Source organism: Danio rerio, chromosome 20 (genome assembly GCF_052040795.2).
Source record: "Danio rerio strain M-AB ecotype USA chromosome 20, GRCz13ab, whole genome shotgun sequence".
Lineage (NCBI taxonomy): Eukaryota > Metazoa > Chordata > Actinopteri > Cypriniformes > Danionidae > Danio > Danio rerio.
The window spans coordinates 53,422,101-53,439,633 of NC_141040.1; the positions used below are offsets into that span (position 1 = coordinate 53,422,101).

Below are 17,533 nucleotides of genomic sequence, written 5' to 3' on the forward strand. Positions count from 1 at the left end.
GGTGTGTTTGATATGGGTAGCAACTGAAATCTGTAGGAAGGTGGCTCTCCAGGAACAGGGTTGGCCACTCCTGGCATAGATTAAACTGGACAGATGGAAAGATAGACAGTTGGAGAGATATCAATGGACAAATGAATAGATAGATAGAATTATGAGGCCATTTCACACAGTGATACCAGTAAATACCTGGAAAATTTATGAAATGACTTAAATGGTAAATTAAAAAAGCGCTGTTTACACAGGCGAGGACGTTACGGAATTCTTCCGGAAAAGACTATTCACACATCCATCGCAAAATGCCGGTAAATTCTGACATCATTAACCAGAAATGACCTCTAAACGGCTGCGCTTGTATTTGTAAACCTTTGATTACATTACAAACTCCATCTGGAGTCCATCTGGCGAATGTGCAAAGGCAGGGAATTCCATAACTTTGGTGCTGTACAACTAAAAGCCCTGCCTCCAAATGACTTCATCTGAAAGTGTGGGACAGATAACAGTTCAGAAGAAGATGATCTCAGTGAGCGTGAAGGAGTGTACAATTAAAGAAGATCAGAAAGATAGTGAGGGGCCAGGTTATGAAGAGCTTTGTATGTTAAGAGGAGGATTTTGTATTGTATACGATAGTGAACAGGAAGCCAGTGCAGGTGAAAGAGAATTGGAGTTATGTGATCAGTACGCGAGCAGGTAACTATCCTAGCCTCTGAATTCTGAATCAACTGTAGTTTATGAATTTGTTTATCAGGAATACCAGAGAGAAGCGAGTTACAGTAATCAATCCGTGATGAAACCAAAGCATGAACAAGCACTTCAGTACTTTGTTGAGATAGTGAAGGGCGAAGTCTTGCAATGTTACGCAAATGAAAAAAGGCAGAACGTGAGATATTACTAATTTGAGAACTAAATGAGAGCATGCCATCCAGTATAACCCCAAGACTTTTCACTTGGGTTGAGAAATTGACTGGGGAGTTATCAACAAACAGGGTAAAAGATTGAGCTTTGGATAAAACAGATTTTGAGCCAATCAAGAGGGCTTCGGTTTTACTGGCATTTAACTTTAAGAAATTATTAGTCATCCATGTATTAATCTCATCTCTGTGGATGGATGAGTATTGTGAACAACTTCGATGAAAATATAGAGGAACACTTTCGCATGTCGGGATGTACATGATATGTGTGTGTGCTGGTGCTCACGGGCTGCATCACGGGCACACACGATATGTCAAGCAAACTGAAGGAAGCAGAGCTTGAAGGTAAACAAACAACGGCTTACCATAAACATCTTATAGATAATTATTTACACAGTTGGCATTAGAAAGGAACGTATAAATGTTATCTGACTAACATCTAGCAGCTAAATGTGTCTGGAAAAATATTCAAAGGCTTTTATTTTCATAAACCGACCAATCTGACTGTTCTGATTGGCTAAAGTAGACATCTCAGGTCAGCACGTTCTAGACGCGAACGCGCTCTTTCTGGCAATTTTCCTGATGCGTTCACACGGCGCAGCATTCTGGCAAATTAATGTTACAACTTCTCTTTCCGGAAAATCGCCGAAACGAATTTACCGGTATTTTCAAAAAAGGGTCTGTTCACTCATACAGTAATTTTCCGGAAAGGTCTGTATGTGTGAAAGTGGCTAAAGATTGGACAATATATGTATAAACATATAGAATTATGGAGTTATAGACATGTAGATGGATGGATGTAAGGGTGAATATGGATAGATGGATGAGTGGATATACATATGAATAAATGGATGAATGGATAGACAGATGGATGGAAGGATGATCCCTGATATAGAAGGTTGGATATTTATACTGTTAGGTTCATAAATATTTGGACATCGACACAAATCAAATATTTTTGGCTCTTAACACCAACGCAATGTATTTTAAATGAAGCATATATATATATATATATATATATATATATATATATATATATATATATATATATATATATATATATATATATATATATATATTAGGGATGTAACAATATTGTAAATACCGTCATACCGCAATAGCAATTTCTTTCAATATTACTGTGGGTGTGACTCAATATCATCATAGGTCTTTTGGTGAAAAGTTTGCTCAGGCGAATGGAGCGAACGGGAGGTAGCGGAAACTACAATTTTCATTAGCCCAGGTGTGGCCATCATCCTTTGCCGTCTGTTGTCGCTACAGATCCAGTAATGCAGAAATGGAGGGTGCTGCTAGTAGCGGCAAAAAAAAAAAGAGCTAAATATGGTTGAAGCTAAAGTGGGTTTTAAATCAGATGTGTGGAAGCATTTCAGTTTATCTCTGAAAAGAAACAAGAAACAAGAAAGAAGAAAATGTGACAGAAAAAAGGGGTATGCAGGCACTGCCAGACTGTGCTGAAATACAAGTCGGGGAATAAGACTAACATGATGGGGATTCTTTTAATCAAGGGGACAGCAGAACACAGCACACTGCTCAGATTGAGGGAGACATTGACTTGTACCACCAAGAGACCTTTATCTCACTCATGGCTTGTACTTTCGAGTGGTGTTTTTTTTTTTACATGGTTTAATATTTTTTGTTATTAAAATTGAATAATTTAAGTTCCTCTTTGAAAGTTTACAGATAGATAATTTGTATGTCATTGATCTGTTCAGTGTTGAGGTAACCTGAACATTCTAGCACTTTTTTTGAGTCTCTTCAATAGTTTTGTTTTTCCTTTAAATGATTAAATAAACACTGTACCGTGCCATTCATACCGAGGTATTGCCGTATTGTGAAATTTTGATACCGTTACATCCCTAATATATATATATATATATATATATATATATATATATATATATATATATATATATATATATATATATACATATACATATATATATATATATATATATATATATATATATATATATATATATATATATATATATATATATATATATATATATATGGATGGATGAATGAATGAATGGATGTAGAGATAAGTGGATGGATGGAAGGGTGGATTTATATATGGATCGATGAATTAATGGATGGATAGATAGGTGGATGGATAGAAGGGTGGATGGATGGTTAGAAAAACATGGGAGGATGGATATAGATGTATGGACAGAAATATAGATGGAGACACAGACATATGGATGGATGGATACATATACTAAAAAGTAGGCATACTGTATAGATGTATGGATGGATATATAGATGGACTGATAGATGGATGATTAATAGTCATATAGACAGACAGACAGATACACAGGTGTTATGTAAATCTCAGTGACGCCGTGTGCTGGTATGCAGGCAAATATTTAAACACCGTTACACAACTGTGAATCACTTGGCATTCTGGGAAGAGTTATTTTCCATGAAGCCTCATATAAAGACTTATTGGTAAACTGCATCAATAAAAGGCCGTTTCCTAAGGCTGCAGAAGGAGGTATAAAAATGCAGCAATTATGAAGTCATGAGGGGGAAACAGCCAGAAATAGTTTGTCTTAATTCTTTAAGCTGCCCATTAGTGGATGATGTAACAATGGCAGGAGCAATTATGGCACTTTAAACACTCGTGTGCTGGCATCACTTTATGGACATGGAAACAACATGCAGAGAAAGAGTCCTTCTCCACTGCCAGATGCAAAGATTTCCAGCCTAATTATTGATGCTGTGAAACTTCAACACATTTAAATAAAGCTGAGAAAAGTCACAATGGCTTTTAACATGCACCAATGTTCTTTTTTATGCAAAGGGGTACACAAATTACATGGAATCACGTACAAGTGGAAGAGAGAAAAACACAAAGAACAGAGATTAAAAAACTGGTAGAGGCAGGTGTGTGTGTGCGCAAGTAAATGTAACCCCCCGCCAGTCCTACATCATCCAACCCACTCCGAGCTGGGATCAAACCGCCGATCTTCCGCATGGGAGTCAGTTGCACAACCAAGGAGGCTAAAGACCATAGCCTCTAGTATCTGTCACTAGAGCATCTTTATGGGCTTTATGGCACTTACTAGCTGGCCTCCGTTACATACACCCCCTAAACCGGGTCATGGCACCAATGTAACCCCCACCGGTCCTACATCACCCAACCCGCTCCGAGCTGGGACCGAACCGGCAACCTTCCGCATGGGAGTCGGTTACTTTAACAAGGAGGCTAAAGACCTTGGTCTCTAGTTGCTAGAGCACCTTTAGAGGTCAGAGGAGTGAGGTTTTACCTGCATAGCACTTCACTAACTAGCCTCCGTTACATAAATTACATATATAAGAAAACTTAAAAAATATACAACATGCATAACAGTAGAAAGCATATTATTATAGGTCGTAAGTATCAAAACATGCACTAACGTCCGTCAACATGAATGAACTGAATTTGTTCACAGATCTGTTTACATGCACTCTAAACATTGTAATCTGATTGCGATTTCCGTCTGTATTTGTTTTAAATACATTTCAATTGAAACTTTAGTATTTTAGAAAGTTAAGGGTCTTTGTATTTTTTTTTTAAAGCAGGTATTTTGTTTAAAAATAGAAATAATAGTTTTTGGGCTGTATCATACACCCGGCACTATATGGCACAAGACGTGTTTGGTGCGATTTGTTGCTATTTTCTGACCAGCGCAACTGTAACTTTCAAGTTTTGCTTCACGTTGTTTAAATAGCCAATCCACTTTGTGGACTCATTGGTGTGCTGGTCTCGAAAGGAGGTGTGTTAAGGGCGCATTGTTGGCGCGTTGCTATTTTGAGAAACTGAATTAGACCACACCATTGACCAACTAAAAGCAGGTCTAAAGTCCAGCGCAGAATGCGTTAATTATGCGCCTATGAAGGTTCACTTACCATTGCTTTATAAACACAGGATGTAAAGCAACACACAAATATCTTTGCATACGAAAAAAATTGGGAGGGGGACTTTTTTTCCATTTATTCATATAAATCAGCATTTGTATAATGTTATTATTATTAGCAGTATTATTTATTATAAGCAAATTTATATTTGCTTTAATGACAACAAGTTTAGATTTGTCTTTCTGCCTGGTTTTGGAGATGTCTGCATCACCATATGGGGCATAAGAACAGGATGTGTGTTTCGATATAACTCAGTTTTTGACCACACTTTGTTATTATTGTTCATTTATTCAGTTGCTGGAAAATAAATTGAGTCTAAAAATAGTTTTGAAGCAAATCTTTGCGCTTAACAAACACAATTAAATATGTAGGCTAATGGATGTCTTCAGTGGAGTGAGTTTCCACCGTTTCCTTACTCCACCAAAGTAAAGGAGTAAAGTAAGGAGTTAAAGTAAAGAGAAAGTTAAGAGGACAATGGAGGAGGATCGTTCATCATGCAGATGCTTGGTTTAACTGTTTCCTTGCTAGCGAAGCGTTCAGTTTTTACACTTACAAAGTCCACTATGTAAATAGCAAATGGTGCGACACAACTGACTCTTAAAGGGAATGTGAGATGAGACTCAAGCTTGATGGATTGCAGCTGGAAGGGCATCCGCTGCGTCAAACATATGCTGGATAAGTTGGCGGTTCATTCTGCTGTGGTGACCCCAGATTAATAAAGAGACTAAGCTAAAAAGAAAATGAAAGAATAAATGTTTTTTGCATTATTTCATTCCGCCTTTCTAGATTTCCTTCCTTCATTCATTCCTTCATTCATTCATTCATTCATTTTCCTTCAGCTTACCTTCTCTTATTTATCAGGGGTCGCCACAGCAGAATCAACCGCCGATTTTCATCATTTAATTTCCTTATTCTAATTTCTATTATTTTACTTTTATTGTATTTATTTTATTTACATTATATTATTTATAGGGCTTATTTAAACATATTTAGGTTAATGTGCTTCAATAAAGTGCTTTTAACAGCCTGATTAAAATGTCCAGTCAGCAGTTTTAGAAGATTTATCGTGCATTTAAAAAAAAAGATATGTGCAAGCTAATGCATGTCAACGTTGCACTGCGCATGTGTCCCAGGTAGAAGATATAGATTAAGACTGATTTATACTTCTGCAGCACTCGCGCAGTTGCATAGCCTTCGCCGACGCTGATGCGCACCTTTCAAAAAATGCAACAACACATTGCAACAAGCTTTGTGATCTTTGTGAAGACTTAGAGAAACTTGTTCATGCTTTTATCAGCAGCAGGGTGGATTACTGTAACGGCCTTCCCAATGGACTTCCCAAAAAGACAGTTAGACAGTTGCAGCTCATCCAGAATGCTGCAGCCAGGATTCTGACTTGAACCAGAAAATCAGAGCACATCACACCTGTCCTAAGGTCTCTACACTGGCTCCCAGTTACATTCAGAATAGAGTTTAAAGTATTATAACTGGTCTATAAAATCACTTAATGGCCTCAAAACATTACAGATATGCTCACTGAATACAAACCCAATAGATCACTCAGATCTTTAGAATCAAATAAATTAGAAATTCCAAGAGTTCAGTATAAGCAGGATGAATCAGCCTTCAGGTAATGCGCCCTCGCTGCTGGAATCAGCTTCCTGAAATGATCAGATCAAATTGAGACAGAAAACACATCTGTTTAGCTGTGCCTTTACTGAATGAGCACTCGACTATTATGCATTACTTTTTTTTTTCATTCCTTTAAACTAGCTCACGTTTAACACATTTTAATGTTTTTTTTCTTGTTTTCTTGTTTATGTAAAGCACTTTGAATTACCATTGTGTTTGAAATGTGCTATATAAATGAACTTGTCTTGCCTTGTCTTCTAAATACAATTGAGAAAGTAGACCGCTTCAAGAATTTAATGTACATGGTAGTTTTTTTTTATGTAAGATTGAATAAGAAAATGAACTGCCCTTTCTAATCCAATCAAAACTTTATGAATGTTTTTAAATAAATTCAAGAGTTCACACTTAGATAATGCTTTACTATTTAAGCAGGTTTGGCATGCTGTCCCTGGAGAGAACCCTGAGCTTGGAGATAGATGAGCCCAAGGCTCCCGCCTGGTCAATAAGCATTAGGAGGGATACGAGATCAGGTAGTTCTTGATAGCTTCCCAAAAATAGTCCACCAACTGCACCCGTTTGTAACAAGGGTGTCACGATTTCGATTTTAAATCGAAATCGATGGAAATTCATGCTCAGTTTCGATTATCGAATCAAAAAATGGAATCGTCGATGCTGCCACGCCCCGTGTCACATCAGCTTGGCTTGGCAAGCGGAAAAAAATGTTGTTGAAGTGCTTGTTGAACTGCAGACGCAGGAGACCCGTCGACAGAACTTAAACCCTCTCCTCTTTCAATGAAGTCGCCGGTGTGAAAGTGTTTTGGATTTCCAGTGAGTTATGTTGACAACGTTCGTGTTGTCAACAAAAACAACACAGTTTTCAAGCATTAGGGTTGGGCCACCAGACGAATGCAGGCATCACGATCTTCCACCCCGCCCCCGTTGCAAATCCGCTCGTGAAAAATACACACTCAGGCCCTGTTTACACTAATAGGTCTTAGCTTTTAAATGTCAATTTATAATGACAACGATCCACATCCACACTGGCTTTTTGCATTACTGAGCAGCCCTCCTTCCTCACTACCACTGAAAACGCACATCACGTGACCAGACACACACACATTCACACACAGGCTCCGATAAAGACGCACACACACTGTTATGCACTCGAGACAGCGGGTCCAGGCAGTCAGCGGGTCAGCAGACTGCTTCAATCTTTCACACTTGTACTTGGTAATTTTAGCGAACCTCAGATACTGTTGGCTGGTTCTTGTTGGTTGTGCACCTTTTTTATCGACGCCATTATAAGAACACAGATCCCTGCCTATTCACAAATCCCGCGAAAAAAGTGATTGACAGGTGGTAATTATGTGTGTAACTTATTCATTTACTGTATGATTTGTTTATGATTTTGTTTATTTTTTTTTTTAAATCGAAAATCGAATCGAACCGTGACTTTAGAATGGAAAATGTAATCGAATCGAGGATTTGGAAGATCGTGACACCCTTAGTTTGTACGTAGTACGTGCTTGTGACTAACTTTTGTTGCATGTTTTTTTGACTGGGAGGAAACCGGAGTCCCACGGGGAAAACATGCGACACAGAGAGTGTCGACTGGCTCAGCTAGCGTTTGAACATACGACCCCCTTGCTGCGAGGCAACAGTGCTAGCCACTAAGCCACCGTGTCACCCGAACTTGGAATTGAGGAGGAGGGAGAAGAGATGGATGGGGGGTTTCCAAAACGAAAAAGATGAGGACTGAAGTTTAGGCTGGATATTTATGTTAAATTTGGAATTATATGTTTGGCTAGCTAGTGATAGGGATCAGCTGTAGTCAATCCTATCACGTGCTCCTCTCGAAATTCGTTTGTGAAACTTCACTTTGAATCGTCAATCAGATTATTTGGGTAAATGTAAACACAGCCAACTCTTCTACGCATTTTCAATTCAGGAGTAGGGCTGCTCGATTATGGGAAAAATCATAATCATGATTATTTTGGTCATAATTGTAATCACGATTATTCAAAACGATTATCAGTTGAAGTCAAAATTATTCATCCTCCTGTGAATTTATTTTTATATATAAATATTTCCCAAATGATGTTTAACAGAGGGTTTTTTTTTTTACAGTATTTCCCATAAAATTTTCTTCTTCTGGAGAAAGGCATATTTGTTTTATTTCAGCTAGAATAAAAGCAGGTTTGAATATTTTGAAACCTATAATAGCTCGATATTATTAGCCCCTTTAAGCAATATATATGTTTGATTGTGTGCAGAAGAAACTACTGTTATACAATAGCCCCTTTCACACAGTGATACCGGTAAATATCTGGAAAATTTCCGGAACGACTTTACCGGTATTTTCAAAAAAGCACTGTTTACACAGGCGAGGACATTACGGAAATTTTCCGGAAAAGAGCATTCACACATCCATTCCAAAATACCGGTAAATTCTGACATCATTCACCACAAATGAGCTTTAAACGGCTGCGCTTGTATTTGTAAACATTTGACTAAATTACAAACTCTGTGGATGATCAATATTGTGAACAACTTTCGCAGGATCACTTTCGCATGTCGAGATGTTCATAATATGTGCGTGAGCAGGCGCTCACAGGCACACGCAAAGCTTGAAGGTAAACAAACAACGGCTTATCATAAGCATCTCATCGATGATTATTTACACAGTTGGCATTAAGAAGAGCATATAAACGTGATCTGACTAACTTCTAGCAGCTAAATGTGTCTGGAAAAATATTCAAAGGTTTTTATTCTCACAAACCGCGCGGACCTAAATGCGTCTGACTGTTGTGATTGGCTAAAGCAGACGTCTCACGTCAGCACGTTCTAGACGTGCACGCGCTTATTACGGCAATCTTCCTTCTGCATTCACACAGCGCAGCATTCCGGCAAATTGCCGGTAATGTTAAAACTTCTCTTTCCGGAAAATAGCCAGAACGAATTTACCGGTATTTTCAAAAAGGATCTGTTCACACATACAAGCTTTCCGGAAAATTGCCGGCAATTTTCCGGAAAGGTCTCTATGTGTGAAAGGGGCTAAAGACTTATCTATTTACCCAAATTAAGCCTTTGAATGTCACTGAATAGTAGTATCTTCAAGAATATCTATAAATATAATGTGTAAAATATAATGTACTGTCATCATAGCAAAGATAAAAGTAATCAGTTATTAGAAATGAGTTATTAAATCTGTTGTTTAAACTGTGCTTTAAGCATCTTCACTGTATTTTTGATTTTATTATTGATTAATAATAAAAACAATCTGCAGCAGCAAGAATATCGCGCGCTGTCTTTTTAAGAATATAGTGCGGCTCCGATATGGTTTCTCTTTCTCGTGTCTTTTGGTTCTCAACTTGTTAGTTCATTGCACAAATGACGGTTAATATGAATAATCACTAAACACTGCGCTCTGACACAAATGTGCATGTATTTGACCATTAAAGCGCTCACATTAAGATTGCGTTAGATGTGTGTGCTCTGCTGTCCAAGGCTAAGCGCGGCGCGCGCGCAAACACACACACACACGCTACCTGTCCGAGGCCAGTGGCAAAGCGGACGGGCCCGCAGGGCACGCACCGCGGGGGGGCCCCGCGTGATTAGGGGGCCCCGCGTCGTCACGATTTTCAATAATTGTAAATCCGGCAAGGCAACCGCAATAATCAAACTCTTGGGAACAACTGTTGTCGGAAGCAAAGTTCACAGGTCTGTGTTCTCTGAACACCTCTCAAGCGGTGGACTACTTCATTCTGATTGCTTGCCACCAATGTTGCCAACTTAGCGACTTTGTCACTAGATTTAGCGACTTTTCAGACCCCCCTAGCGACAAATCTAGCGACTTTTTTTGTGTGTTATTGGAGATTTTTTTTAGACTGTCATTTGTCCATACTGTACCGTGACCCTACTCTTCTCAACGAGCTGCGTGTGATGCCGCCGGCCCCTCCCCCTCCCCCTCCTCACAGCACTGACAGGCAGCCCAGTCAGTCCTCTACAGCAGCCTCTCCCACCTGCAGAGCAGATCACCCGTCTGCGTACCGACGACAAATAATTTAGCGCAGGTAGTGTGAAGGTATTTCCCTTGTAGAGTATCTGCTTCTCCTTTATTTTAACATTTTATTTGGACCGTTTATTCTTTTCTTGTTCACAATCACAGATATTTTAGTGACAATTTCTGAACTTGTCTGAGTTTATTACATATGAGAGATAACTGCACATACACTACACATCTATAATGACATACTGTATTCAAACAGCAATAAATTAAGTTAAAGAAACATGCTTATATAAAGTGTAGTGCAATTATAAATACCCCTTTATTAACCATAGGCTGTTAATCAAACAGAAACAGTAGAACGTGATGACGTCAATGATATGCAAATTGACGTATGACATATCCCCCCTTTAAAACCCCTTTAAAATATAATCGCAGAACTTTCCTCAACATGCTGCGTGACTTGAGGTATCGTTCATGTCTACAAAGAAGCGCATCTAAATCCATGCCAAATGTTAATAGTAAACCTCCCTTAGTGACTCACCCAAAAATGTCAACAATCAATCTACATCTCCATTTGTTTTTTTTGTTTTTTTTTTTGTTTTTTTTATATTTGTTTTTTTCAGCTTATCTCAGAGCGTCTGATTCCAGAACGGTATCAGTGTCTGAGATATGAGGTGGTTGCCAAATCAGTTATCAGGAAGATGTTTTTGATGAACTCGAGAGTCGTTTGTCTAAATGAGCACGGCAGCTGTCGTCTGAATTAAACAGAGGAGTCGTGTGAGCGTATAAATGTGAAATATGGAGAGCAGTGGCAACCGCATAAACTCTTCAGAGTCTCTGACAATAATTAGCTTGATTTACTGCGCCGTCACTTTCAGCTCTGAACACACAGTCCCTCTGCCTGGTGAAAGCAGGCTGTCTTAAAGATACACTACACTTTTAATAAATACATATATAAAACAGGCTCATTTTTAGTCCCCCTAGAAGTGAACAGTTTTTTTTTTTTCAACAGAGTGAGAGTTAAAGTTTTGTAAAGCAAACATACAAACAAGCAAAAAACTTAATAGCGACAGATGACATTATTGAAAGCACAGTACGCCCAATATAATAATAATAATAATAATAATAATAATAATAATAATAATAATAATAGTTTCCCAGAGATGGCTTGCAGCTGGAAGGGCATCCGCTGCGTAGAATATCTGCTGGATAAGTTGGCGGTTCATTCCACTGTGGCCACCCAGGATTAATAAAGGGACTAAGCCAAAAAGAAAATGAATGAATAATATTAGTTCTTGTTGTTGTATTTATTTATTTATTTATTAGTAGCAGTAGCAATATCATCATCATTATTCTTTTTTATTTAATAATCATAATAATAAAAATTATTATTATTATCATCATCATCATTTTAGTAGTAGCATCATCATCATCATTATTTTTATATTATATTATTCAAATATTATATATTATTAATATTAATAATAATAATAATAATAATAATAATAATAATAATAAAATAATAATAATAATAATGATATTACTACTACTAACAAAAATATTAATAATAATAGTTGTTGTTGTTTTTTTGTTGTATTTATTTATTTATTTAGTACTATTATTATTAATTTTATTATTATTATTAATATTGTTATTATTAGTAGTAATATTATCATTATTATTCTTATTTATTGAATTATTATTATTATTTTAGTAGTAGCATCATCATCATCATTGTCATTATTATTATTATTAGTAGTAGTAGTAGTAGTAGTATTTTTTCTTTTGGAGAAAGTCAAGTATTTGTTTTATTTCAGCTAGAATAAAAGCAGTTTTTAATTATTTACAAACCATTATAAGGTCAAAATTATTAGTCCCTTTAAGCAATATTTTTTTCGATAGTCCACAGAAGAAACCATCATTATACAATAACTACAATAATTGCCCTAACCTGCCTAGTTAACCTAATTAACCTAGTTAAGCCTTTAAATGTTACTTTAAGCTGTATAGAAGTGTCTTGAAAAAATATATAGTCAAATATTATTTACTGTCATCATAGCAAAGATAAAATAAATCAGTTATTAGAAAAGAGTAATTAAAATTATTATGTTTAGAAATGTGCTGAATAAATCTTCTCTCCATTAAACAGAAATTGGGGAAAAAATAAACGGGGGCTAATAATTCAGGGGGTGGGGCTAACAATTCTGATTGCTACTGTATGTACTACATGCTGTACATTACTCATTACTTAGAAAAGTAATATCGTTACATACATGTAACTCGCGTTACTTGTAATACATAACTCCAAACAGTAGTAGTAATAATAATAATAATAATAATAATAATAATGAATTTTCGCTTGGCTTAGTCTCTATGTGTGCAAAACACGCCTGAGTCCGAAACTGAAAGCGAGACGTGACTTTTAAGGGACTGTTTCATATAGATTTATTAATCATTCTTACTGTTCAATGAATGCAAACTGTCGTGGTTTAATAAAGACGCAAATCCTTCACTGGACTACAGCTGCACCTTCAGCAGACCTCCTAATTTCTGCAGCATGTGGACTTTATGACTGTTTATGAGCGTCAAAAGTGGCTGATCTGTTCTGCGAAATATCTGACCATGTCACCGCATCCCAAATGACTAAATCGATATAATTAGAGAAATCTCCACTGTGCTGAGCGAGAGCACTTACTGAACAGCGCACCATTGATGATGTAAGCGTGCCCTGGCCTGAATGTAATGTGAGTGCGGGCCGTCGGGACGGGGCGGACAAGCGTGCTTTGGCCCAGTTTAAGGCAACTGTACATAGTGTGAGTACGCCCATAGTTTATTCACAGTTAAGTTTATTCAATTCACCTATAGCGCATGGGTTTGGACTGTGGGGGAAACTGGAGGACCCAGAGGAAACCCATGCCAACACGGGGAGAACATGCAAACTCCAAACAGAAATGCCAACTGACCCAGCTGGAACTTGAAGCAGCGACCTTCTTGCTAAGAGGCGACAGTGCTAACCACTGAGCCATTGTGCCGCTCCAACAATAATAATAACAATAATAATGGTCTCATGTTCATAATATCAATGATTTAGGCTACTGGAGATTATTTGTGGTTTGCAGTTCACATTTACATTTACATTTTACATTTACATTTAGTCATTTAGCAGACGCTTTTATCCAAAGCGACTTACAAATGAGGACAAGGAAGCAATTTTCACAACTAAGAGCAACAATGAATAAGTGCTATAGGCAAGTTTCAGGTCTGTAAAGTCTAAGAAGGGACATATTAGTAGTATTAATATATATATATATATATATATATATATATATATATATATATATATATATATATATATATTTTTTTTTTTTGGTACAGTTAGTGTGATATTCAGAGAGGCAATTGCAGATTAGGAAGTGAAGTGGAGACTAAATAGTTGAGTTTTTAGTCGTTTCCTAAAAATAGCGAGTGACTCTGCTGTTCTGATGCAGTTAGGTAGTTTATTCCACCAACTGGGCAGATTGAGCGTGAGCGTTCGCGAAAGTGATTTCTTCCCTCTTTGGGATGGAACCACGAGGCGACGTTCATTCACGTTTACATTTACGATCAGATAAAATAAAAAAGCAAGACAGTTAGCTCTCACTATGGTGAAGTTCAGAACTAAACTTTTCTTATTTTTGCTTGATTCAGTGTCCTGCATGTTTCAATCTAAAGAGCATTGAATGAGTAAAGAAGACATTTGAGGCTCTGGAGACGATTGCGGTAAAGTCATTTCAGTAACATCTGCTTAGTGTAAATTCCTCGCAATGCTTGCAACAGTTTTGGCAATAAAACACATGAAGCTTTGACAACTGCTGAGACATTCTGGACATGAAACTAGTGATGCTGACAGTGTCTTGGGAAACAAACAGCCTTCCAGGCTCCAGAGAAACCAGGCTCAGTTAGGCACGACCATTTCTCCTCTGGCCAAACTTGTGCGGAGCTGCAGTGTAAGTGGCTGGAAAGCGCTGGATGTCCATCATGGAGAAGCTGCAGGTGGGAGAGGTCACCGGCTGGTGTACAGGCTGGCCCTTCAGGATCAATGCGGAGACTCATCTGTCATTGGGGTCTTACAGGAATTGGTCTCATGCCTCCATGATGACCACCACAGCAGCTGCTCAGGATACGGCCTGGTCCAGGATTATTGAAATCTCTGGAATAATAAAAACAAACCAACATAAGCGCAGATGCCGTTCAAATTATAATGTCTTTTGGGAAGTGTTCCCAGCTCCGGTTGTCCTAAATAACACAGACTAACAATCCTTTAGGGGATTTGTATTTCAAAAGCATTTGTGTTTTACGTGTATGCTAATGCAAAGAGATGCGTCTTTATTCTAGTTTTAAATTGACAAAATTCGCCAAAATAAATCAGTTCAGCTGGCAGAAGAATGAGATGAATGAGTGATGTTTTTTATGAAGACGCAGAAGAGTGCAATTCTTCAGTGTGTCGAGAGTAAAAAAATAATGTTTTATACTGTGTTGCAGGAATGACGGACGCTCATCTCTCATCATCATCAACGGCAGCGTCATCATCATCATCTTCCTCTGACAGTCAGTGCTGAAAGCAGAAGAGCTGTGTTTGTGTTGGACATTCCTGAGCTGATGGAGATTACCAGCGTTTCTTCACAGGTGTGTGTGTGATGGCTTCATGTCTTTGTGTTGGTTTTGCACATCTCAGACCAGTGGTGTTTGATCAGTGGTAAAATCCTGATGTGATTTGATATTTTTTACTCAACACTCAACCCATACTCAACTGCTCATATATGTTGGCCGTCAACCAAAACTGTGGCTATATGTTAAATTGATTCTTTAGTACATTTTTACGTTCCCACTTTATACTCTTTGAATTAAAATATTACTTATGAATTACAGTTTTATAACATAAAAAATAAATGTTTATATTTTAAAAATATTTATTTATTTATTTATTTATTTGACATGGACATCACAATTACACTAGACAACCAAATGCATTTGTTTAAGTGTTTTAGCAAACTTGCTAATTTTCAACACCTGTCCACAGGAGGCTTAAAATTGACAAAATAGAAATATATTAAAACATACATAACATTACAATTCTTTACATAAAATTACTGCAGGCAAAGGTGACAATAAAACATTGATAACACTAATGAACAAATAATCTTATAAAATATTACTACATTCTAATTTCCTGTAGTTGTTTATTTTAAGAAAATTTGTATTTATAATATTGATTCATTTAAAATAGGACTACATTTTATGTATTTAATAATTAATATTTTTAAATAATAGTTTATACAAATTTATGTTTTTGTAAATATGTGTGTGTGTGTGTGTGTGTGTGTGTGTATACATATATTAATATATATATATTATATATATACATATATATAATATATATACATATATATAATATATATATATATATATATATATATATATATATATATATATATATATATATATATATATATATATATATATATATAAGAGTGTAACGATACGCGTATTCGTGTTGAAACGAATTTGTTTTATTTGCTGCTAAGCAGAAACCCCGGAAGTTTAGTTCTATCACTCTTTGAAGTAAAAAAAAAAAAAAATTTAAGATCATACTTTTATGATGTTCGATTTAAATCAAAAAAATCCTTTGGCTTTTTTCTTTTTTTTGCTGTATCGAAAACTTATCGAACTGTCACACCACTGTATCGTATTAAACTGAACCGTGATTTTTGGGAACCGTTACACCCCTAATATATATATATATATATATATATATATATATATATATATATATATATATATATATATATATATATATATATATATATATATATATATACACACACACACACACATACATATAGTGGTGGGTCGTTATTGGCATAACGTGCTGTGTTAACGCGAGACTTTTATCAGCTGCTGTTACGTGTTTTATGATGTTAAAGTGGGATGCTGCAACATTTAAGTGAGACAGATGTAATGTGTGCGACAGATCAATAATGAGGCAAGGTTCAGTTACTCTTATTTAAAGCTTTTACTCAATAATTGAATTGAAACATGTAACAATAATAAATGGGGAAAAAAAAGAAACAAACATTTATAATTATTATCTTTAAACAAAAACAATGAGTGTAAGCCAAATCAAATAAATTAACAAAACAAAACAATCCTTAAATCTAATGTCTAAACTAGGCGTCAAAAAGAAACACAAATAAAAACCGAGATCTTCAGTGTATACGACACCCGAACTACACTAATTAAACTACAAAACTCAAAATACACGAGTGGCAAAACACTCAAACTAATCTAACAAAACATCAATCTAAACTAAAACAAAACAAACCGGATAAGTCCGTCAAAGCTTAGTTTAGAATCACACAACCATCATCATATTATGTTACTTAAAGCCAACGAAGTTCAACAAGCAAGCTCGAATTTTCACAGTAACTGAGATAAATCACAAAATAGACGAAGCATTTGCACAAACAAATTGCGTGGAGCACAAAGGATACGCCGAGGCAGAGCGCACACCACACACTGGTCTGACAGGGCTTTAAATCCTTGCGGCTCGTCCTGGGATTGGTGGAACCGGAGAGCGTCATAATGATGATGGACAGAATAATAAACCAATTAGAAACATAGGGGTTGAGCAAACGGAGAAGAGGGTGAAAAAAAGACAGAAAGAAAACATAAATCATAACAGCCGCTATATATATATATATATATATATATATATATATATATATATATATATATATATATATATATATATATATATATATATATATAATTTTTTATCCACAGTTGACCAGTGGCATATAAAAATAATACAAATAAATAATTAAATATAATAATAAAATAGTTCACTACCTTTAATTAGTGAAATGTACCAGAATACACAGAACTGCTTGAACACAAACCAAACACACACTGACATTTGAGAATTTCCTAAGAGGCTCAGAGTTCATGAGGGGTTAAAACGCCCTGAAAATGACAGCAGCTCCTGCCAGCAGAGTTATGAAATTGCACATACAGTACAACTGAA

At 36.4% G+C, this 17,533-nt stretch overlaps 1 long non-coding RNA gene across 2 annotated transcripts in view; it reads left to right on the plus strand.

The window, feature by feature from the left end:
* The window catches only part of LOC137488601 (uncharacterized), a 234,019-nt gene that overhangs the window by 140,557 nt on the left and 75,929 nt on the right, over positions 1–17,533 (plus strand). The window contains exon 4 of one of the 2 annotated variants that reach the window (XR_015519083.1): positions 14,992–15,418. This is a non-coding gene — a long non-coding RNA (uncharacterized LOC137488601). Of the gene's footprint in view, positions 1–14,991; positions 15,419–17,533 lie in introns of those variants that run through there. The other variant, XR_015519085.1, reaches the window with a different exon arrangement.